A 673-nucleotide genomic window follows, 5' to 3' on the forward strand; every position below is an offset into this window, starting at 1 on the left:
AGTATTTTACGATAGTTTTTACAATGTTATCTTTTAATAGTGTCACACCAATTATTGTGGTTTGACAATTCAAAATACGAGAAACGGGGTATGTGATATAATTTTATAATATTTGTTGAAAAATTCACAGTTAGTGGTGATGGTGGCGTGTGACGTCCTTTTCCTCGGCTGGGGGCTTGTCGACACAGAGATCGGGTTGACCGGTCCTGGATCCGTGGTCGGTGATCGACTGCAGTTCAGGTCCAGGATCCTTGTTGATGTCGGCGGCGGCGGACGGCACTAAGGAGGAGGCGTTGTTGTGTCTAAGTCGGCGGCGATTGCACATATTCCAGTATAGGTACCAAAGTAAGGCCTTCATAAAATGCGCCTTTGCGACATCCGAGTGACTGGATAGGGACAATAATAATTACGGATATTCAAATTTCATACATGACTGTCGGTAAATTGTTCAAAATTACATTCTGACGAAATACGTCTGAAACCTGAATATAATGACAGTTATAGTCATAAGCGTGCGCAGACCATGCTGACAGGGGGGGCAGAATGTAATAAAATATATACCGGGTGATTCTTTTATCAAACAACACTCATTATTTCAAAAAGTGTAAGTTTTTTTGAAAATATTTTTTTACATACTTTCAAGTCGCTTATAAAACAACGTTTTTCTTAAAAA

Source organism: Acyrthosiphon pisum, chromosome A3, assembly GCF_005508785.2.
Source record: "Acyrthosiphon pisum isolate AL4f chromosome A3, pea_aphid_22Mar2018_4r6ur, whole genome shotgun sequence".
Lineage (NCBI taxonomy): Eukaryota > Metazoa > Arthropoda > Insecta > Hemiptera > Aphididae > Acyrthosiphon > Acyrthosiphon pisum.